Consider the following 24,090-nt stretch of genomic DNA (forward strand, 5'->3'; position numbering starts at 1 on the left):
AAGAGCTTCAAGTTCAATATTTAATTAACTTTAAATTCAATAGGCAGTGGTCAGTTTCTAAATGTACATAATAATAGGTTACTCCCTGACTAATTGTGTGCTCAGCAAAATAAATACATCCAGACAATAGTAGATCTTGTTTAGGAAAAAAGTGAAAGTAAAATACATGGCTGCTTATGAAAATAATGGGTTTAGTATGAAATACCTACAATCAAAATCCCGACATTTAAACTGTCGACAGGTCAAAGAGTCGACACAAGTTTTTCATTTACTTTTTGAATGTCGATATAGGTCGACACAGACACCATATAAATGTACCTCATCCCCTCGCATGGCTCGCCGCATTCGCCATGCCTCGGGAACGGTGCCTCGCTGCCCTCGGCAAACTATTATATTCCCCCACCAAGTCCACTGGGATGGTAAAGTATAAACAAGTCGGTTTCAATGAAAAAATCCTGAGAAACTCATGTCGACTTTTTGACCTGTCAACATTTTAAATGTCGGCATTTTGCCCATGTCAGGATTTTGACCTTGTCGGGATTTTGACCATCGGTCAATGGTTGTCAGTATTTTGACCGTCTGCATTTTGACTGTAGGTAAATTGACCGGTAAATACCTGGCTATTTCTCACCTTCATTTTCTGCTTGTTTTACGTATGCATAAAGCCCTTCCTTGTTACACTTTTTTTTTCTGACATCTGACAAACCAAATAGCTGTCACATATATTAAAGGAAAAGTAAACAAGCAAAAATGTAATCCCAATATAAACATGCATTAACTATGGCTATATTGATAGTTTATTAAGTTATGAGGAGTCAATTCAATTAGCTGCGAGGGGGGTGAGTTCATGTTGCAACGGCATAGGCTCACGTTCTGCTCCTAAGAATCTTCTGGCACTGGACATTTCTTTGAATATGGGGTCAGCTTTCAGAAGCCTCTAATAATTTCAGTGGGGATTCTACCTTGGATATGTATTTGCAAAATATCATCAAACATTATAGGGGCTGCAGACAATGCAACAAAAACAACTGATACAACAATTTTAAACTGAGAGACAATCTTAATGGGAGGTTTCAGAACACCAAGCAGCTACAAAATGGGAAGCTGCAGAACCCAATGGGAACAGTGTGCTGCAGAGCAAGATGCTGAATGCAGTTACCAGCTTCAGTTGGCTAAAATCCGCGGCCAGAGACCCTGATATTAGCAGACCCTGTCCGGAGCATTTCCCTATTCTGGAGAAAGCTGGAGATCTAGACACTTTGTTCAGGGGATTTGGAAAAAATTCCCTCATAACTGCTGATGGTGCCGCAGGGTCCCCATATATTGTGGATGTGCAACTTTACAGTACATGTTCCTGCATTGTATACCTGCTGCATTAACCCTGTGTTGACTTTTATCCTTTGTTCTACCTGGTTAATAAACCAATCCCTGGGAAAGCTATACATTGTGTGGACTGACCTCCACCACACACCATTGACATACAGTACATATATCAACTATTTAGGGTTTGTCAATATGCTGCAGACAGTATGCACTGGCCCCAGGTCAATGGGCATTCTGTTTAACCCTTGGACTGAGAGGTTAACCCTTGGACTGAGAGGTAAAGCCATGGAGGCCTTTGCAGACCTTCCCACTGAAATATATTGAGATTATGCAGCTATCAAGAAGGCTTTGCTGCAAAATTGTAATATCACGGCGATAGCTAAAAATTCAGAAAACTAAAACACAATGCCCACCCACCACCTGCTCTGGAATTTTACCTCAAGTGTCCACGGTTTTCCATCAGTGGATTGAGGGCTACAAATTTGTATATAAGATGTCTGAGCTGAAGGATTTAATTATTCAATTTATTCAATTGATTTCATATAGGGATCTTGGATCATGACCCTATATAATGACAGGAGGCAGCTCACATGACTGAGAAGTACACTATTACCAGGGGGCTCATACAGCCAAGAAAGGATGGTATCCGGACTATAGCTCTACACTAAAAAGGTCTACAGTCAATAGGTCTACCACTAATGGTAGACATGTATTAGGTCGACAGGGTCAAAAGGTCGACATGTAAAAGGTAGACAGTTCAACAGGCTGATAGGGTCAAAAGGTCGACATGACAATGGTCAACACACATATGGTAGACAAGTTTTTTTATTTTATTTTTTAAAAAATGTCAACTTTTTTATACGTTACCATCCACATGGACTACAATTGGGAATAGTAAGCTGTGCCAAGCGTAGCAGTAGCAGAGCGAGGCACCTTGCCTGAAGCTGTGAGGGGACGCACTACACTAATGGGGCTTGTTTGTGTCAGAAAAGTGAAAAAACACCCTAAAAAATAAATAAATTGTCTACTTTTTTGTGTTGACCATTTCCATGTCGATCTTTTGACCCTGTCGACCTTTCCTACTGTCTACTTATTCTGTGTCGACCTTTTGACCCTGTTGACCTAATGCATATCTACCATTAGTGGTAGACCTATTGACTGTAACCTTTTTAGTGTAGATCTAATAATCCACTCCCCACATGCCATATAGGGCACACTAGGGTAAAGCAGTGCTAGGTGCTCATGCTTAACAGGTGCGCTCAGCCACCACAGAGACTTGGATTGCCTCTAGAGACTGCATGGTTTGGGCCCTGTATAAATATAGTAACTGCATGATAAATACCAGATTGCTAACAGCAGTGCACTGTAGTGAATACAGCATAGTCCTGGGAATGCAGTATAATGCAACATATGTACTATCATTAAGCACATGTTGATGCTGATCCCGTCTATATACTGTATACCTCAATAAAGCACTGCACACGTGATAGGGACCCGGGTCCTGTCCCGCCAGTGTCTAAACACCAATGAGAACTGCATTATGTCTAGTAAAGGCAAAATACATGCCATTGTAAAAATAGGATTTTAATACCTACCGGTAAATCCTTTTCTCCTAGTCCGTAGAGGATGCTGGGGACTCCAAAAGGACCATGGGGTATAGACGGGATCCGTAGGAGCTTGGGCACACTAAAAAGACTTTAACTGGGTGTGAACTGGCTCCTCCCTCTATGCCCCTCCTCCAGACCTCAGTTATAGGAACTGTGCACAGGAGAGACGGACATTTAGAGGAAAGGATTTTTGTTTAAACTAAGGGCGAGAAACATACCAGCCCATACCACAAACATACCGTACAACCGGAGTAGCAGCAAACCAGATAACAGTATGAATTAATAACAGCAACAAGCTGAATATAACTAATACACAACCCACGTGTAAACAAATATAACCAGTAACAATACAACTGCAAGTAACAGTCCGCACTGGGATGGGCGCCCAGCATCCTCTACGGCAGTGTTTCCCAACCGCGGTCCTCAAGGCACTCTAACAGTCCTGGTTTTAGTGATATCCAGGCTTGGACACAGGTGACTTAATTAGCACCTCAGTTATTTTGATTTAACCATCTGTGCTGAAGCCTGGATATCACTAAAACCTGCACTGTTGGTGTGCCTTGAGGACCGCGGTTGGGAATGCCTGCTCTACGGACTAGGAGAAAAGGATTTACCGGTAGGTATTAAAATCCTATTTTCTCTTACGTCCTAGAGGATGCTGGGGACTCCAAAAGGACCATGGGGTCTATACCAAAGCTCCAGAACAGGCAGGTGAGTGCGGACGACTCTGCAGCACCGATTGAGCAAACATGAGGTCCTCATCAGCCAGGGTATCAAACTTGTAAAACTTAGCAAAGGTGTTTGAACCCGACCATGTAGCTGCTCGGCAAAGCTGAAGTGCCGAGACCCCTCGGGCAGCCGCCCAAGATGAGCCCACTTTTCTGGTAGAATGGGCCTTTACTGACTTTGGCAACGGTAGCCCAGCCGAAGAATGAGCTTGCTGAATCGTATTACAAATCCAGCGAGCAATAGTTTGCTTAGAAGCAGGATTTCCAATCTTGTTGGAAGCATACAGGACAAACAAAGCCTCTGTTTTCCTGGTAAGAGCCGTTCTGGCGACGTAAATTTTCAAAGCTCTTACAACATCAAGAGACTTTGGAACCGCCACAGCATCCGTAGCCACAGGCACCACAATAGGTTGGTTAATGTGAAAAGAAGAAACCACCTTCTGCAGAAATTGTTGACGAGTCCTCAATGGAAGATCAAATAAGGGCTCTTGTGAGACAAGGCCGCCAACTCTGACACTCGCCTGGCAGACGCCAGAGCCAAAAGCATGACCACTTTCCAAGTGAGAAACTTTTACTCAACCTTACGCAAAGGTTCAAACCAGTGAGACATAAGGAACTGCAAGAGCACTTCAAGATCCCACGGCGCCACCAGCAGCACAAATGGAGGATGGATATGCAGTACTCCCTTCACAAAAGTCTGAACCTCTGGAAGGACGGCCAATTCTTTCTGAAAGAAAATAGATAAAGCCGAAATCTGCACTTTGATGGGACCCAATTTCAGGCCTGCATCGACGCCTGCCTGCAAAAAATGGAGAAACCGACCCAAGTGAAACTCCTCCGCAGGAGCTGCTTTGGTTTCACACCACGAAACATACTTTCTCCAAATACGGTGATAATGTTTCGCCGTAACCTTCTTCCTAGCTTTAAGGAGAGTGGGGATGACTTCCCCGGGAATACCTTTCCGAGCTAAGATTTGGCGCTCAACTTCCACGCCGTCAAACACAGCCGCGGTAAGTCCGGAAACACGCATGGCCCCTGCAGTAACAGGTCCTCTCGTAGAGGAAGCGTCCAGGGATCTTCCACTAGTAATTCTTGAAGATCCGGATACCAGGCCCTCCGTGGCCAATCTGGAACTACGAGTATCACCTGAATCCTTGTTCGTCGAACGATCCTCAGCACCTTTGGAATCAGAGGAAACGGAGGGAACACATACACCGACTGAAACACCCACGGAGTCACCAGGGCGTCCACTGCACTGGCTTGAGGGTCCCTTGACCTGGAACAATACCTCGGAAGCTTCTTGTTGAGGCGAGACGCCATCATGTCTATCAGAGGGATTCCCCAACGCCTTGTCACTTCTGCAAATATCTCTTGATGAAGAGCCCACTCCCCCGGATGTAGATCGTGTCTGCTGAGGAAGTCTGCTTCCCAGTTGTCCACGCCTGGGAGGAAGACTGCTGACAGATCGCTCATGTGCTGTTCCGCCCAGCGAAGGATTCTTGTGGCCTCCGCCATTGCCGCCCTGCTCCTTGTTCCGCCTTGGCGGTTTACGTACACCACCGCTGTTATGTTGTCCGACTGGATCAGGACAGGGAGACCCTGAAGAAGGTTCTTTGCTTGCAGCAGGCCGTTGTAAATGGCTCTCAACTCGAGAACATTTATGTGTAGACAAGATTCCTGGCTTGACCATTTTCCCTGGAAATTTCTTCCTTGCGTGACTGCTCCCCAGCTTCGGAGGCTTGCATCTGTTGTCAGCAGGACCCAGTCCTGGATTCCGAATCGGCGTCCCTCTAGAAGGTGAGAGCCTTGCAGCCACCGCAGGGAAGAAATCCTGGCCCTGGAAGATAGACTTATTTTCCGGTGCATGTGCAGGTGAGACCCGGACCATTTTTTTAGCAGATCCCACTGAAACACCCGGGCATGAAACCTGCCAAACGGAATGGCTTCGTAAGCCACAAACATCTTCCCTAGTACCCGAGTGCATTGATGAATCGACACAGTTGTCGGCCTCAGAAGCTCCCTGACCATGGTCTGGTTTTCCAGAGCTTTGGCCTCCGGAAGAAACACTCTCTGTATCTCCGTGTCTATGACCATGCCCAGGAAGATCAGCCGGGTGGCCGGGATCAACTGAGACTTTGGCAAATTTAGAATCCAACCGTGATGACGCAGAACCGACAGGGAGAGATCCACATTTCTTAACAACTGTTCCTTGGACCTCGCCTTTATCAGGAGATCGTCCAAGTATGGGATAATTGTAACCCCTTGCTTGCGAAGGAGGACCATCATCTCCGCCATTACCTTGGTGAAAACCCTCGGGGCCGTGGAAAGCCCAAACGGCAACGCCAGAAATTGGTAATGACAATCCTGCACCGCAAACCTCAGGAAGGCCTGATGAGGGGGGAATATCGGGATGTGTAAGTAAGCATCCTTGATGTCGACTGACGCCATAAAATCCCCCCCTTCGAAGCTGGAGATCACCGCTCGAAGCGACTCCATCTTGAACTTGAAAATTTTCAAGTATGGATTGAGGGATTTTAGGTTCAGAATTGGTATGACCGATCCGTCCGGCTTCGGCACCACAAAGAGGCTCGAATAGAACCCTTTCCCCCATTCTGACGGGGGAACCGGCACCACGACCCTCTGTTGACACAACTTTTGTATCGCATTCCTTACCACCTCTCTTTCGGGAAGAGAAGCTGGCAAGGCCGACACGAAAAAAAACGGTTGGGGGGCATCTCCTGAAACTCCAGTCTGTACCCTTGGGTCACTATGTCTAAGACCCAAGGATCCAGAGCCGAACGAACCCAGACCTGACCGAAGAATTGGAGACGGACCCCCACCGGTAGTGATTCCCCAGGGGAGCCCCAGCGTCATGCGGTGGACTTGGTAGAGGCGGGGGAGGACTTTTGGTCCTGGGTGCCTGGCACTGCAGGCGACTTCCTTCCCCTACCTCTACCCTTTGAAGCGAGGAAGGACGAGCCCCTACCTATTTTGTATTTATTAGGCCGAAAGGACTGCATCTGCTGATGGGGTGCTTTTTTCTGTTGTGTGGGAACATAGGGAAGAAAAGACGACTTACCCGCAGTAGCGGTCAACACCAGGTCAGCCAGGCCGTCCCCGAACAAGACACTACCTTTAAAAGGGAGAGCTTCCATATTCTTCTTGGAGTCGGCATCAGCATTCCATTGATGAACCCACAGCGCCCTCCTGGCCGAAATCGACATGGCATTGGCTCTTGATCCCAAGAGGCCAACATCCCTCGCCGCATCCTTTAGGTCAGGCATGTCCAAACTGCGGCCCTCCAGCTGTTGTGAAACTACATATCCCAGCATGCCCTGACACCGTTTTGCTGTCACAGAATGCTAAAGCTGTGTCAAGGCATGCTGGGATGTGTAGTTTCTCAACAGCTGGAGGGCCGCAGTTTGGACATGCCTGCTTTAGGTAATCTGCAGCGTCCATGATATAACCAAGAGTCAAAAGAATATTATCTTTATCAAGAGCATCCATATCAGAAGCCAAATTTTCAGCCCACTTAGCAATAGCACTACTCACCCATACCGACGCCACAGCAGGTCTGAGCAATGCGCCAGTATTGATGAAAATGGACTTCAATGTCGTCTCCAGCTTGCGATCTGCCGGATCCTTGAGAGCGGCCGTGTCAGGAGACGGAAGCGCCACCTTCTTGGACAATTGCGAGAGAGCCTTGTCCACATTCGGAGACGACTCCCATTTTTCCCTATCGTCAGAGGGGAAAGGATATGCCATCAAAATTCTCTTAGGAATCTGCCACCGTTTTTCAGGCGACTCCCACAGAGAAGCCCGCAGGGAGAAACACAGAGAGAGTATGCCAGCTCACACCCCAGCGCCCATACACTAAAGGAATAGTATATATGATCAGCGCTGATTAAACATAGATGAAAGCACCAAATTTCATGTGGCCCCCCCCCCTCCCCCGTTTTTCCTCCCTGTTACTTGCGGGAGCTTGGAGGTCCGGGCCGGCTACCGCTGCGCTGTACCTCATTACTGAAGTCTTCTGCCGTCACTGAAGTCTTCAGTTCTTCTAATACTCACCCGGCTTCTTTCTTCTGGCTTCTGTGAGGGGGGTGACGGCGCAGCTCCGGGAACAAGCAGCTAGGAGAACCAAGTGATCGATCCCTCTGGAGCTAATGGTGTCCAGTAGCCTAAGAAGCAGAGCTCTTAACTAAGAAGAAGTAGGTCTGACTTCTCTCCCCTCAGTCCTACGATGCAGGGAGCCTGTAGCCAGCAGGTCTCACTGAAAATAAAAAAACCTAACAAAAAGTATTTCTAGAGAAACTCACTAGAGCTCCCCTAGTATGCATCCAGTCACTCCTGGGCACAAAGTCTAACTGAGGTCTGGAGGAGGGGCATAGAGGGAGGAGCCAGTTCACACCCAGTTAAAGTCTTTTTAGTGTGCCCAAGATCCTGTGGATCCCGTCTATACCCCATGGTCCTTTTGGAGTCCCCAACATCCTCTAGGACGTAAGAGAAAAAAAAATCTTCAATTACCTGTGCTATCCACTGGGATGACTTAACTGTAGGGAATGTAGTTATGTGACTGGCGGTCAGGAGACCGACGGTCACATAACCTCCCCCTACATCCCGCCCCCTCACAATCCCGATGGTCGGCATGCCGACTAACAGGGACTATTCCCACTCATGGGTGTCCACGACACCCATAGAGTACAAATAGAACCCGTTGCCACTGAGCCTGCATGGGGCTTGCTGCACTCGCCACCCCCCGCTGGGATTCCGTTGCCGGGATCCCGGCGTCGGTATGCTGACCGGCAGTCTCTCGACCACTGGTCACGCATATCACACCCAAGTGTAGGTTAGTGTATGAATGCGGAACTCTAATGCCATTCCAATCAACTGAGTTCATTATGATGAAGTTCCTTATTCAACAGTGAACACATCTGAGATGCGGTCGCATTCCCCCGTTTCTCGGCCCACTGCACATGCGCGGGTAGGGAGATGTGATTGCATCTCAGTAATGTGAACGCCTTTGCCTGATCATGACATTGGGTTGCACACTAGGAAGAGGAGCCAGCAGCATGAGGATCACTAACAGGACTGAGAAAGGACATGTAGATGTTTGTTGTACACTGTGTTTTGTTATACAGGTAGTTTGTTATAGGAAGTGCTCAGTTACAGCATGACTGCAGGCAGTAAAGAGTAAGACCCACTTCTGAAGTTTTACAGCTGGTGATTTGCACATAGACCATTCAACATGGTGTCAGAGGTCTGGCTGTGATAACACAAGGGGGTAAATTTACTAAGATTCGTATTTTCCCGTTTCAGGTCAAAGTTCAATCACGAATGACATCGAAAGTGTAAAACTGCAACTTTTTGAATTTGTTACGATGGATTTACTAAGCTGTCGTATTCGGGTTTTTCTTTTCTTCCGATGTCGATGTCATTCGTGTTTTTTTTGTGTTTTTTACGGCAGTGATTAGCAAAACACTGCCGACTTTTTTACAATTAATCTCGTCCGGATCTGTGTGATCCGTGCTGGGGTTCTATTTTTTTTTTTTTTTTAATTAAACACTGTAAAATTTAAAAAAAAAAATTGCGTGCGGTCCCCCCTCCTAAGCATAACCAGCCTCGGGCTCTTTGAGCCGATCCTGGTTGCAGAAATATGGGGAAAAAAATGACAGGGGTTCCCCCATATTTAAGCAACCAGCATCGGGCTCTGCGCCTGGTCCTGGTCCCAAAAATACGGGGGACAAAAAGAGTAGGGGTCCCCCGTATTTTTAAAACCAGCACCGGGCTCCACTAGCTGGACAGATAATGCCACAGCCGGGGGTCACTTTGATATAGTGCCCTGCGGCCGTGGCATCAAAAATCCAACTAGTCACCCCTGGCCGGGGTACCCTGGGGGAGTGGGGACCCCTTCAATCAAGGGGTCCCCCCCCCCCCAGCCACCCAAGGGCCAGGGGTGAAGCCCGAGGCTGTCCCCCCCCATCCAATGGGCTGCGGATGGGGAGGCTGATAGCCTTTGTTGTAAAAGAAAAGATATTGTTTTTAGTAGCAGTACTACAAGGCCCAGCAAGCCTCCCCCGCATGCTGGTACTTGGAGAACCACAAGTACCAGCATGCGACGGAAAAACGGGCCCGCTGGTACCTGTAGTACTACTACTAAAAAAATACCCAAAAAAAGACAAGACACACACACCGTGAAAGTATAATTTTATTACATACATACACACATACATACATACTTACCTTAAGTTCCCACGCAGGTCGGTCCTCTTCTCCAGTAGAATCCAAGGGGTACCTGTTGAAGAAATTATACTCACGAGATCCAGGGGTCCAGGCTCCTCGGGAAATCCAGGGGTAATCCACGTACTTGCATAAAATAAGAAAACGGAAAGCCGAGCCACAAACTGAAAGGGGCCCCATGTTTTCACATGGGACTCCTTTCCACGAATGCCAGAAACCCACTCTGACTGATGTCTAAGTGGGTTTCTTCAGCCAATCAGGGAGTGCCACGTTGTAGCACTCTCCTGATCAGCTGTGTGGTCCTGTCCTCACTGACAGGCAGCACACGGCAGTGTTACAATGTAGCGCCTATGCGCTACATTGTAACCAATGCTGGGAACTTTCTGCTCAGCGGTGACGTCACTTTAGGTCAACCGCAGGGCAGAAAGTTCCCATCATTGGTTACAATGTAGCGCATAGGCGCTACATTGTAACACTGCCGTGTGCTGCCTGTCACTCAGTACAGGAGCACACAGCCGATCAGGAGAGTGCTACAACGTGGCACTCCCTGATTGGCTGAAGAAACCCACTTAGACATCAGTCAGAGTGGGTTTCTGGCATTCGTGGAAAGGAGTCCCATGTGAAAACATGGGGCCCCTTTCAGTTTGTGGCTCGGCTTTCCGTTTTCTTATTTTATGCAAGTACGTGGATTACCCCTGGATTTCCCGAGGAGCCTGGACCCCTGGATCTCGTGAGTATAATTTCTTCAACAGGTACCCCTTGGATTCTACTGGAGAAGAGGACCGACCTGCGTGGGAACTTAAGGTAAGTATGTATGTATGTATGTATGTAATAAAATTATACTTTCACGGTGTGTGTGTCTTGTCTTTTTTTGGGTATTTTTTTAGTAGTAGTACTACAGGTACCAGCGGGCCCGTTTTTCCGTCGCATGCTGGTACTTGTGGTTCTCCAAGTACCAGCATGCGGGGGAGGCTTGCTGGGCCTTGTAGTACTGCTACTAAAAACAATATCTTTTCTTTTACAACAAAGGCTATCAGCCTCCCCATCCGCAGCCCATTGGATGGGGGGGGGACAGCCTCGGGCTTCACCCCTGGCCCTTGGGTGGCTGGGGGGGGGGGGACCCCTTGATTGAAGGGGTCCCCACTCCCCCAGGGTACCCCGGCCAGGGGTGACTAGTTGGATTTTTGATGCCACGGCCGCAGGGCACTATATCAAAGTGACCCCCGGCTGTGGCATTATCTGTCCAGCTAGTGGAGCCCGGTGCTGGTTTTAAAAATACGGGGGACCCCTACTCTTTTTGTCCCCCGTATTTTTGGGACCAGGACCAGGCGCAGAGCCCGATGCTGGTTGCTTAAATATGGGGGAACCCCTGTCATTTTTTCCCCCATATTTTTGCAACCAGGATCGGCTCAAAGAGCCCGAGGCTGGTTATGCTTAGGAGGGGGGACCCCACGCAATTTTTATTGAAAAAATAAGCACTTTCCCACCCCTTCCAACTGATATACATGCACGGATCTCATGGATCCGTGCATGTCTATCCAATCACGGGAAAAAAAAGCAGGTCTGTTTTTTTTTTAGCACTTTTTTACGAGTTGTAATTTTTCACGGCAGTGTTTTGTTTTTTTTTGCTTTGCACTTCTTAGTAAATGACCGAGATTCATACTTAAACAGCCGCGTTTTGACCGATGGTGTATTCATTCGTAATTTTTTACTTGGACTTGCAAAAAATTACGAATGCCCTCATCACTGCCGTGATTAGTGCTTAGTAAATTACCGAGATGACACTTTGATGAAAAAACGGCATCTCGGTCAAAATCGGGAGCTTAGTAAATTTACCCCAAGGTCTTCAGTGCGTAGATACTGTACACAGGGCCGGATCCAGCTAGGGGCAACAGGGGCAGTTGTTCTGGGGCCCCCACACATTAGGGGCCCCCACACTTTCCCGCTCCATTGTGCCCGCCGCTGCTCCCACTGCAGTGCGCTCGCCGACGCTCCCCCTGTATAGCACCCGCCGACGCTTCCTCTGTATTGCGACCGCCACTGGCACTGAAATCGGAGCACAGCATGATTCAGCCTTGTCTCCGATTTCCTCTGAAGTTCATGGCCGCGGCCGCCAGCCAGCTCCACCTGCCGAGCTGCTTCTGAGACGTCAGAGTGACTCTCGCGGGATTTCGCTCACCGCCGCAGCCACTGGGAATGGGATTACTATGCGCTGTCCAGGAGCTGAGAGTGAGGCCGCGGAGCCATTTTACTGTCAGCTCCTTCCTCAGCAGCTCCGGGTCTCCTTATCAGTGTCTGGTTCTGGAGCTGGTTTTATTGTTTAGTGTGACCCCCCACCGCTTCCCCCTGTGGTGCAGCAGCATTAAAGTGCTTGGGCTGTACTTGAATGTTATTCACGTCCACATTATGAAATAGTATATATATATATATATATATATATATATATATATATATGCTATCATAGTATACAAAATAGCACTGTGTCTGGCTGCAGCACACAGCAGCTAGACACAGTGCTGTGTTTGTATACTATATAGTATGTAATATTACATCGCCATTATGTAACTTTTATTAATAGGTGCCCCACAAGTTTGTTGTCCAGGGCCCCCACAGACCTTAATCCGGCCCTGACTGTACACCAGGGACGGATTAAGCCTTGGGGGCGCCCGGGGCACTTAAGACAAGGGGACCCCCAGTGGAAGGCGGAGAAGTGTATTTTAGATTGTGCATACCCCCCAACATGACCCATTCCAGGAGGGACAAAATGGTCTCTATCTGGACGTCCCTCTTACTCAGAGGTGTAGCAAGGTGTCATGGTGCCTGGAGCAAGGTATGTTTCGGCGCCCCCTCCCCTGTACTGAATTGGGGGCGTGGCCACCAGGGCCGGTTTAGACCTTGTGGCATCCAGGGCGAAAGTTTCCTTTGGCGCCCCCCCCCCCCCCCACACACACACACACCCATAGGTTAAATATAGTGCGCGCCGAAGGCGCACGGCAAAAAATATGAGCATGGTTTCATATGGCAAGAGAGTGGCCACAGTTATGTCCCCTGAAGTTGCGGACCCAGTAGTTGTGCCCCCTGTAGATTTGCCCCCTGTAGTTGTGCCCCCTGTAGATTTGCCCCCAGTAGATGTGCCCGGAGTAGTTGTGCCCCTGTAGATTTGCCCCCAGTAGATGTGCCCCCTTTAGCTGTGCCCGGAGTAGTTGTGCCCCCTGTAGGTGTGTCCCCTGGTAGCGCCGCAAACGCACACAAAAAAAAAATACTCACCTGCCCCGCTCCTGCTTCCCGACTACTGCTGGCTGTGTCTCTGCCCATCCGTGCGTGTGACGCGTGAAGTCACATGCAAGTCATGGACTGGAGGGAAGGGAGAGATTTGATGTAGCTCGGGCTTCCAGCTGTCAGTGACTGACAGCTGCGGCTGCGAGCTGCTCGCGGCCAGGCGGAGGTTCTGGCGGAGTCGAGCTGTGGCGCCCTGTACTGTCTTGGGCGCCTGGAGCTCGAGCTCCACCGGGACCGCCCTCCCTACACCCCTGCTCTTACTATATTATTAGTGTCACCTGTGTTGAACTATTTAATAGATAAGAAAGGTGTTTCAGCACAAGTGATTGCAGTCATAACTTAAGACAGCATGTTATCCCTCCAGGACTGGGTCATGTTAGGATGTATGGATTGTGTACATTAAATTTAACCTAATGTTGTATATTAGGTTTAACCTAATAGTTTAATAATGCCTGATTACTGTTAGTAGCGCCACCTAATTGAATGACAACTATTTTTATACAAATTTTTTGTAGTGGAACAAAGACAACTTAAACAACCATAGAACATACTTGCCTACCTGACCCTCTCCATGACGGAGAAAATGCTCTGTTCCTGGACTTTCCTGGCAATGTATGATTGCCTTCAGAGGCCCTGAACGAGGAGGTCTGGGCGTTGTGGAAGTAGAATTAGACGCTCTGACGATAGGCCTTGCAGGTCTGAGAACCAGTGCCGTCTGGGCCACGCTGGAGCTATGAGAAGCAGAATTCCTTTCTCTGACGTCCTAGTGGATGCTGGGAACTCCGTAAGGACCATGGGGAATAGACGGGCTCCGCAGGAGACTGGGCACTCTAAAAGAAAGATTAGGTACTATCTGGTGTGCACTGGCTCCTCCCACTATGACCCCCCTCCAGACCTCAGTTAGATTTCTGTGCCCGGCCGAGCTGGATGCACACTAGGGGCTCTCCTGAGCTCCTAGAAAGAAAGTTTATTTTAGGTTTTTTATTTTACAGTGAGACCTGCTGGCAACAGGCTCACTGCATCGAGGGACTAAGGGGAGAAGAAGCGAACCTACCTGCTTGCAGCTAACTTGGGCTTCTTAGGCTACTGGACACCATTAGCTCCAGAGGGATCGACCGCATGGAACTGGCCTTGGTGTTCGTTCCCGGAGCCGCGCCGCCGTCCCCCTTACAGAGCCAGAAGCAAGAAGAGGTCCGGAAAATCGGCGGCAGAAGACTTCGGTCTTCACCAAGGTAGCGCACAGCACTGCAGCTGTGCGCCATTGCTCCTCATGCACACTTCACACTCCGGTCACTGAGGGTGCAGGGCGCTGGGGGGGGGGCGCCCTGAGGGCAATATATGACACCTTGGCTGGCAAATCTACATCATATATAGTCCTAGAGGCTATATAGATGTAAAATTACCCCTGCCAGTATTCCAGAAAAAGCGGGAGAAAGTCAGTTGAAAAAGGGGCGGGGCTTCTCCCTCAGCACACTGGCGCCATTTTCTCTTCACAGTGCAGCTGGAAGACAGCTCCCCAGGCTCTCCCCTGTAGTTTTCAGGCTCAAAGGGTTAAAAAGAGAAGGGGGGGCACAAAATTTAGGCGCAATATTGTATATACAAGCAGCTATTGGGAAAAATTCACTCAATATAGTGTTAATCCCAAAATTATATAGCGCTCTGGTGTGTGCTGGCATACTCTCTCTCTGTCTCCCCAAAGGGCTGTGTGGGGTCCTGTCCTCAGTCAGAGCATTCCCTGTGTGTGTATGCGGTGTGTCGGTACGGCTGTGTCGACATGTTTGATGAGGAGGCTTATGTGATGGCAGAGCAGATGCCGATAAATGTGATGTCGCCCCCTGTGGGCCGACACCAGAGTGGATGGATAGGTGGAAGGTATAAACCGACAGTGTCAACTCCTTACATAAAAGGCTGGATGACGTAACAGCTGTGGGACAGCCGGCTTCTCAGCCCGCGCCTGCCCAGGCGTCTCAAAGGCCATCAGGGGCTCAAAAACGCCCGCTCCCTCAGATGGCAGACACAGATGTCGACACGGAGTCTGACTCCAGTGTCGACGAGGTTGAGACATATACACAATCCACTAGGAACATCCGTTACATGATCCCGGCAATAAAAAATGTGTTACACATTTCTGACATTAACCCAAGTACCACTAAAAAAGGGTTTTATGTTTGGGGAGAAAAATCAGGCAGTGTTTTGTTCCCCCATCAAATGAGTGAATGAAGTGTGAAAAAGCGTGGGTTCCCCCGATAAGAAACTGGTAATTTCTAAAAAGTTACTGATGGCGTATCCTTTCCCGCCAGAGGATAAGTTACGCTGGGAGATATCCCCTAGGGTGGATAAGGCGCTCACACGTTTGTCAAAAAAGGTGGCACTGCCGTCTTAGGATACAGCCACTTTAAAGGTACCTGCTGATAAAAAGCAGGAGGCTATCCTGAAGTCTGTATTTACACACTCAGGTACTAGACTGAGACCTGCAGATAGTGCTGCTGCAGCGTGGTCTGTAACCCTGTCAAACAGGGATACTATTTTGCGAACATAAGACGTCGTCTTATATATGAGGGATGCACAGAGGGATATTTTGCCGGCTGGCATCCAGAATTAATGCAATGTCCATTCTGTCAGGAGGGTATTAGAGACCCGACACTGGACAGGTGATGCTGACTTTAAAAGGCACATAGAGCCTTATAAGGGTGAGGAAGTGTTTGGGGATGGTCTCTGGGACCTCGTATCCACAGCAACAGCTGGGAAGAAATTTTTTTACCTCAGGTTTCCTCACAGCCTAAGAAAGCACTGTATTATCAGGTACAGTCCTTTCGGCTTCAGAAAAGCAAGCGGGTCAAAGGCGCTTCCTTTCTGCACAGAGACGAGGGAAGAGGGAAAAAGCTGCACCAGTCAGCCAGTTCCCAGAATCAAAATTCTTCCCCCGCTTCCTCTGAGTCCACCGCATGACGCGGGGGCTCCACAGGCATAGCCAGGTACGGTGGGGGGCCGCCTCAAAAATTTCAGCGATCAGTGGGCTCGCTCACAGGTGGATCCCTGGATCCTTCAAGTAGTATCTCAGGGGTACAAGCTGGAATTCGAGGCGTCTCCCCCCCCCGCCGTTTCCTCAAATTTGCCTTGCCGACAACTCCCTCAGGCAGGGAGGCTGTGCTAGAGGCAATTCACAAGCTGTATTCCCAGCAGGTGATAGTCAAGGTGCCCCTACTTCAACAAGGACGGGGTTACTATTCCACACTGTTTGTGGTACCGAAACCGGACGGTTCGGTGAGACCCATTTTAAATTTGAAATCCTTGAACACATACATAAAAAAATTCAAGTTCAAGATGGAATCGCTCAGGGCGGTTATTGCAAGCCTGGAGGAGGGGGATTACATGGTATCCCTGGACATCAAGGATGCTTACCTACATGTCCCCATTTACCATCCTCACCAGGAGTACCTCAGATTTGTGGTACAGGATTGCCATTACCAATTCCAAACACTGCCGTTTGGACTGTCCACGGCACCGAGGGTCTTTACCAAGGTAATGGCAGAAATGATGATACTCCTTCGAAAAAAGGGAGTTTTAATCATCCCGTACTTGGACGATCTCCTTATAAAGGCGAGGTCCAAGGAGCAGTTGTTGGTCGGAGTAGCACTATCTCGGGAGGTGCTACAACAGCACGGATGGATTCTATACATTCCAAAGTCACAGCTGGTTCCTACCACACGCCTACTGTTCCTGGGGATGGTTCTGGACACAGAACAGAAAAAAGTGTTTCTCCCGCAGGAGAAAGCCAAGGAGCTGTCATCTCTAGTCAGAGACCTCCTGAAACCAAAACAGGTATCGGTGCATCACTGCACACGAGTCCTGGGAAAAATGGTAGCTTCTTACGAAGCAAAATTCCATTCGGCAGGTTCCATGCAAGAACCTTTCAGTGGGACCTCTTGGACAAGTGGTCGGGATCGCATCTTCAGATGCATCGGCTGATAACCCTGTCTCCAAGGACCAGGGTATCTCTACTGTGGTGGCTGCAGAGTGCTCATCTTCAAGAGGGCCGCAGATTCGGCATACAGGACTGGGTCCTGGTAACCACGGATGCCAGCCTTCGAGGCTGGGGGGCAGTCACACAGGGAAGAAATTCCCAAGGACTTTGGTCAAGTCAGGAGTCGTCCCTACACATAAATATTCTGGAACTGAGGGCCATTTACAATGCCCTAAGTCTGGCAAGGCCTCTGCTTCAAAACCAGCCGGTACTGATCCAATCAGACAACATCACGGCAGTCGCCCATGTAAACCGACAGGGCGGCACAAGAAGCAGGATGGCGATGGCAGAAGCCACAAGGATTCTCCGATGGGCGGAAAATCACGTCTTAGCACTGTCAGCAGTGTTCATTCCAGGAGTGGACAACTGGGAAGCAGACTTCCTCAGCAGACACGACCTACACCCGGGAGAGTAGGGACTTCATCCAGAAGTCTTCCAACTGTTGGTAAACCGTTGGGAAAGGCCACAGGTGGACATGATGGCGTCCTGCCTAAACAAAAAACTAGATATTGCGCCAGGTCAAGGGACCCTCAGGCAATAGCTGTGGACGCTCTGGTGACACCGTGGGTGTACCAGTCGGTTTATGTATTCCCTCCTCTGCCTCTCATACCAAAGGTACTGAGAATAATAAGAAGGCGAGGAGTAAGAACGATACTCGTGGTTCCGGATGGGCCAAGAAGAGCTTGGTACCCAGAACTTCAAGAAATTATATCAGAGGACCCATGGCCTCTACCGCTCAAACAGGATCTGCTACAGCAGGGGCCCTGTCTGTTCCAAGACTTACCGTGACTGCGTTTGACGGCATGGCGGTTGAATTCCGGATCCTAAAGGAAAAGGGCATTCCGGAAGAAGTCATTCCTACGCTGATAAAAGCCAGGAAAGAAGTAACCGCAAACCATTATCACCGTATTTGGCGAAAATATGTTGCGTGGTGTGAGGTCAGGAAGACAGAGGAATTTCAGCTGGGTCGTTTTCTGCACTTCCTACAGTCAGGGGTGACTATGGGCCTAAAATTGGGTTCCATTAAGGTCCAGATTTCGGCTCTGTCGATTTTCTTCCAGAAAGAACTGGCTTCACTGCCTGGAGTTCAGACATTTGTAAAGGGAGTGCTACATATTCAGCCCCCTTTTGTGCCTCCTGTGGCACCTTGGGATCTCAACGTGGTGTTGAGTTTCTTAAAATCACATTGGTTTGAGCCACTTAAAACTGTGGATTTGAAATATCTCACGTGGAAAGTGGTCATGTTATTGGCCTTGGCTTCGGCCAGGCGTGTGTCAGATTTGGCGGCTTTGTCATGTAAAAGCCCTTATCTGATTTTCCATATGGATAGGGCAGAATTGAGGACTCGTCCCCAGTTTCTCCCTAAGGTGGTATCAGCTTTTCACTTGAACCAACCTATTGTAGTGCCTGCGGCTACTAGGGACTTGGAAGATTCCAAGTTACTGGACGTAGTCAGGGCCTTAAAAATTTATAATTCCAGGACGGCTGGAGTCAGGAAAACTGACTCGCTTTTTATCCTGTAGGCACCCAACAAAATAGGTGCTCCTGCTTCTAAGCAGACTATTGCTCGCTGAATTTGTAGCACAATTCAGCTGGAGCATTCTGCGGCTGGATTGCCGCATCCTAAATCAGTAAAAGCCCATTCCACGAGGAAAGTGGGCTCATCTTGGGCGGCTGCCCGAGGGGTCTCGGCTTTACAATTTTGCCGAGCTGCAACTTGGTCAGGGGCAAACACGTTTGCTAAATTCTACAAAATTGATACCCTGGCTGAGGAGGACCTTGAGTTCTCTCATTCGGTGCTGCAGAGTCATCCGCACTCTCCCGCCTGTTTGGGAGCTTTGGTATAATCCCCATGGTCCTTACGGAGTTCCCAGCATCCACTAGGACGTCAGAGAAAATAAGATTTTACTCACCGGTAAATCTATTTCTCGTAGTCCGTAGTGGATGCTGGGCGCCCATCCCAAGTGCGGATTGTCTGCAATACTTGTATGTAGTTATTGCCTAACTAAGGGTTATTGTTGAGCCATCTGTTGAGAGGCTCAGTTATATTTCATACTGTTAACTGGGTGTAGTATCACGAGTTATACGGTGTGATTGGTGTGGCTGGTATGAGTCTTACCCGGGATTCAAAATCCTTCCTTATTGTGTCAGCTCTTCCGGGCACAGTATCCTAACTGAGGTCTGGAGGGGGGTCATAGTGGGAGGAGCCAGTGCACACCAGATAGTACCTAATCTTTCTTTTAGAGTGCCCAGTCTCCTGCGGAGCCCGTCTATTCCCCATGGTCCTTACGGAGTTCCCAGCATCCACTACGGACTACGAGAAATAGATTTACCGGTGAGTAAAATCTTATTTTTTCTTGCTTGAACTTCCGAATTACCCTGGGCAGGAGTGACACCGGAGGGAACACATATGGCAGCCGAAACCTCCACAGCACCGCCAGCGCATCCACGAATGCTGCTTGAGGATCCCTTGTCCTTGCTCTGAAGACCGGAACCTTGTGATTGTGTCGAGACGCCATCAGATCTACGTCTGGAAGACCCCACTTTTCCACTAGGAGTTGAAATAATTTTGAATGGAGGCCCCACTCACCGGCATGTACGTCCTGATGACTGAGAAAGTCCGCTTCCCAATTCAGGACTCCCGGAATGAAGATTGCCGATATGGCCGGTAGATGGCGTTCCGCCCAATGTAGAATCTGTGAGACTTCCCTCATTGCCAGACGGCTTCGAGTGCCGCCTTGATGATTTATGTAAGCCACTGTGGTGGCGTTGTCCGACTGCACTTGAACAGGACGGTTCTGAATTAAATGCTGGGCTAGGTTCAATGCATTGAAGACCGCCCGCAATTCCAGAATGTTGATTGAGAGGAGGGACTCCTCCTTGGTCCACCGACCCTGGAGTGTTGCTCCAGTACCGCGCCCCAACCTCTTAGACTGGCATCTGTCATCAACAGGACCCAGTTGGATATCCAGAAGGGACGGCCCCTGCACAATTGTTGGTCCCGGAGCCACCAGAGCAGCGACAGACGGACCTCCGGAGTCAATGAGATCATTTGAGACCTGATCCGGTGAGGCAGGCCGTCCCACTTGGCTAGGATCAGCCTCTGGAAGGGGGCGAGAATGGAATTGAGCATACTCCACCATGTCGAATGCTGATACCATGAGGCCCAGCACCTGCATCGCCGAATGTATCGACAGTTGCGGACGAGAAAGGAAGCAAAGAATCCTGTCCTGAAACTTCACGACTTTCTCCTGACACAAGAACAACCTCTGGTTGTGAGTGTCCAATAGCGCTCCCAGATGCACCATGCTCTAAGTAGGGATCAGGGAGGATTTCTTCCAATTGATGAGCCACCCGTGGGCTTGTAGAAACCGGACCGTCAAATCTAGATGACATAGGAGAAGTTCTGGGGAATTTGCCAGGATTAACAAGTCGTCCAGATACGGCAGTATCCTGACCCCTGGACGGCGGAGTACCACCGTTATCACCGCCATGACTTTGGTGAAGACTCGCGGAGCCGTTGTTAAACCAAAAGGTAACACCCAAAACTGGTAATGGAGGTTGCCAATAGCAAACCTCAGGTATTGCTGATGTGACGCTGCTATAGGAATATGCAGGTAAGCATCCTGTATGTCCAGGGAGACCATGTAGTCCCCAGGTTCCAAGGCCAGAACTATAGAACGAAGGGTTTCCATACGGAACTTGGAAATCTTCACAAACCTGTTCAATGCCTTGAGGTTGAGAATGGGCCGGGAAGACCCATTCGGTTTCGGGACTAGAAACAGCGGAGAATAGTACCCCCGGCCCCTCTGCGCAAGAGGCACCTGTACTACGACTCCTGTATCCAGGAGGGTCTGTACCACCGAATGCAGAGTGTTTGCCTTTGTCTGGTGCAACGGGACGTCTGTCTGGCAAAATCGATGAGGGGGTCGGTTTTTGAAGGCTATGGCGTAACCTCGAGTGAAGACTTCCCGTACCCAGGCATCTGAAGTGGTCTTCAACCATTCCTGGGTATACCCTAGAAGCTGGCCCCCCACCCTGGGATCCCCCAGGGGGAGGCCCGCCCCGTCATGCGGCAGGCTTATCGGCCTTGGAAGCTGGCTGACGGGCCGCCCAGGCTCTTTTGGGCTTTGGCTTACCAGGTTTGGAAGTGCGGGCCTGCTTGTTGTACGCCTGACCTTTTGCTTTACCTGAAGGACGAAAGGGGCGAAAGGAAGTACCTTTAGCCTTCGACACAGAAGGAGCGGTACTTGGCAGACAGGCAGTTTTGGCAGTAGCCAAGTCAGCCACTATCTTATTTAAGTGCTCCCCAAACAGAATATCTCCCTTGAAAGGGAGTACCTCCAGGGTTTTTCTAGAATCCAGATCCACAGACCAGGATCTCAGCCACAATATCCGGCGAGCCAGGACTGACGTAGTAGAGGCCTTGGCTGTTAGGATACCGGCATCAGAAGCCGCCTCTTTAATGTAGCGAGAAGCTGTGACAATATATGACAAGCATTGTCTAGCATGGTCAGAGGAGATTTCAGCTTCCAACTCCAAGGCCCATGCTTCAATAGCCTCTGCAGCCCATGTTGCTGCAATAGTGGGCCTTTGTGCAGCACCCGTGAGGGTGTAAATCGCTTTCAGACAACCCTCCACACGTTTATCCGTAGGCTCTTTTAGAGACGTGACGGTAGTGACAGGTAGAGCTGAGGAAACCACCATCCTAGCCACATGTGAGTCTACTGGAGGAGGCGTTTCCCAATTCTTAGACAGCTCTGGTGTGAGGGGATAGCGAGCCAGCATCTCCTTTTGAGGCACAAACTTCGTACCCGGGTTTTCCCAGGGTTCCTGACGTATATCCACTAGGTGGTCAGAGTGAGGTAAAACTTATTTAACCACCTTCTGACGCTTGAACCTATCTGGTTTCTTAGGAGGGACGGATGGCTCGGGATCATCCGTAATCTGTAGAATTAATTTAATAGCCTCCAAAAGATCAGGAACATCCACATGTAAACTACCCTCCCCATCAGCAGTATCTGAGTCAGAACCTGTGGGGTCAGTGTAAGTGCCGTCTTCATCAGACGAGGTGTCAGTGACAGCAGTGGATTGTGAGGAGACAAGCGCTCGCTTAGAGGACCCCTTGGACTTAGACGAGCGATGGTCAGACTTTTTAGTAGTCAGGGATTGGTTCAACTTCTTCATTTGAGCAGATAAATCGTCCGCCCATGGCGGGTTAGCTGCAGGGACCACATACGGTTGTACCGGTATAGGGGGTCCCATAGTGGGTGTTAGTTTATTAACTAGCGTATGTAGAAGCGTGGAAGAAGCGGCCCACATTGGGTCATTATGTACCTCCGTTGCCACAGTCCCACTGGGGGGCAAGGAGCCCCCAGAACCAGAGCCCACCGCTGCTATATTCTCCTCATAGGGATCTGTGGCTTCAGCAACGCCGGCAGTGTGTTCAGCCCCAGAACCGTTACCCTCAGAAGCAGACATGATATAACTTATCAGGTAACACAGTACAATTGGCAGCAGCACAATACCTCTGACCCAAACCCCTTCGCAGTGTAGTCAGCACCAGCAGAGATAAAGGAGAGATATGGTGACTAAATCACAGAGAGAAAAATACGTATTAAAGTATATCTTTGTGAAAATCCTATATCAATATAAAAACCTGACGCACCAAGCCCCCTCAGGTTATAGAATATAGGGATAGCAAGTTGAGTGAAAGACACGAAATGGACACCACTCAGCTATCTAATGCACACAGATAGTCACAGTTTGTACAATGCAGAGGTTATTACTAACAATAATACTGCACTGGACTAGCTTGTAGTATAGGGACTGCCAATAATCAGAGAAGCCGTGAAGGGGCTTGGCAGCGTATCATGTATTTGCAAATATATTGTACAAAATATCTATGAAATTCTATCACCATATAGTATTGTTACAAGTATTAGTTGGTGTGCAGGGGTATATCAGAGGGGAAAATGCACCCCCCTTTCTGTTTGCTGTGACCGGTCCCATTTCATGCATCTGATAAGTATTGCCAGAGTGATTAAGCAGCTACCACTGTGCTACTCAGGCTTGTCGTTGCAGGGCAGCTTGCAAGGCCAAGAAAACTGTGTTTCCTTGGCCTCGCCACTCCCAAAAAACAGGGGTGACACACCCCTGTTTCCAGCAACGCTGGCCGCCCCCTACCCGTGAATGCCTTTCAATCAGGCTGAGGCACTTGTATCAGAATGCAGAACCCGTTCTGGGTCAAGATTTCTGTTGCTGTACCTGACAAACACAGGCTTAACTCAATGATCTTACTTATGATAACATTTATACATCATTTTCCACTACTTATCTGCAATCATAAAGATCAATCGATTATATATACACACATCCATACATACAATGGGGGTCATTCCGAGTTGATCGCTAGCTGCCGTTGTTTGCAGTGCAGCGATCAGGCTAATATTTGGCATTTCTGCGCATGAGTATGCACCGCAATGCGCAGGCGCGTCGTATGGGTACAATGAGCATCGTGGGTTTGCACAGAGTGTAACGAACATTCCTGTCGCACGGCCGAACGCAGGAAGATTGACATGAAGTGGGCGTTTCTGGGTGTCAGCTGACCGTTTTCAGGGAGTACTTAAAAAAACGCAGGCATGACTGGGCGTTCGCTGGGCGGGTGTGTGATGTCAAAAGCCGTCCCTCCGTCGTAAGAATCAACGCACACGGAGAGTAACTACAGGGCTGGTCTTGTTTTGCACAAAATTATTTTGCAGGCGCTCTGCTGCACAGGCGTTCACACTTCTGCAAAGCGAAAATACACTCCCCGGTGGGCGGCGACAATGCAGTTGCACGGTTGCTAAAACTAGCCATCGAGCGATCAACTCGGAATGACCTCCAATGT

The 24,090-nt window shown here is 49.1% G+C and overlaps 1 protein-coding gene across 2 annotated transcripts in view; it reads right to left on the reverse strand.

Annotated features, from left to right (window-relative positions):
- CALCOCO2 (calcium binding and coiled-coil domain 2) overlaps positions 1-24,090 on the reverse strand; it is a 171,878-nt gene that overhangs the window by 140,516 nt on the left and 7,272 nt on the right. The window lies entirely within an intron of this gene.

The sequence above is a fragment of the Pseudophryne corroboree genome, chromosome 3, assembly GCF_028390025.1.
Source record: "Pseudophryne corroboree isolate aPseCor3 chromosome 3, aPseCor3.hap2, whole genome shotgun sequence".
In the NCBI taxonomy this organism is placed as follows: Eukaryota; Metazoa; Chordata; class Amphibia; order Anura; family Myobatrachidae; genus Pseudophryne; species Pseudophryne corroboree.